At 50.9% G+C, this 216-nt stretch overlaps 1 protein-coding gene across 1 annotated transcript in view; it reads left to right on the top strand.

Moving 5' to 3' along the window:
• LOC104135078 (aldo-keto reductase family 1 member B1) overlaps positions 1-216 on the top strand; it is a 10,120-nt gene that overhangs the window by 675 nt on the left and 9,229 nt on the right. The gene's annotated exons all lie outside the window — the stretch shown is intronic.

Genomic DNA, 216 nt, shown 5'->3' with positions numbered 1-216 from the left:
CGAACGCGGCCGCTTGTGTAACCGGGCGGCGCGCGGGGTGGGGAGGGGGGAGCGAAGTGGAGAAGAGAGGTCGGGGAGCAAAAAGCCAAGAAAAAAAGGCAAAAAGAAAGAAGAAAAAAAGAACGGGGAGATGAAGAAGATAGAGGGAGGCAAAATAAGGAGGAGGGGAAGTAAAAGAAGAAACCAACAAGAAAGAAGGAGAAGTAGCTTACGAGA

The sequence above is a fragment of the Egretta garzetta genome, unplaced genomic scaffold (assembly GCF_000687185.1).
Source record: "Egretta garzetta isolate BGI_Z169 unplaced genomic scaffold, ASM68718v1 scaffold81, whole genome shotgun sequence".
Taxonomy (NCBI): Eukaryota; Metazoa; Chordata; class Aves; order Pelecaniformes; family Ardeidae; genus Egretta; species Egretta garzetta.
The sequence above is the reverse complement of the archived record's forward strand: the minus strand, read 5'-3'. Positions and strand labels throughout refer to the sequence as shown.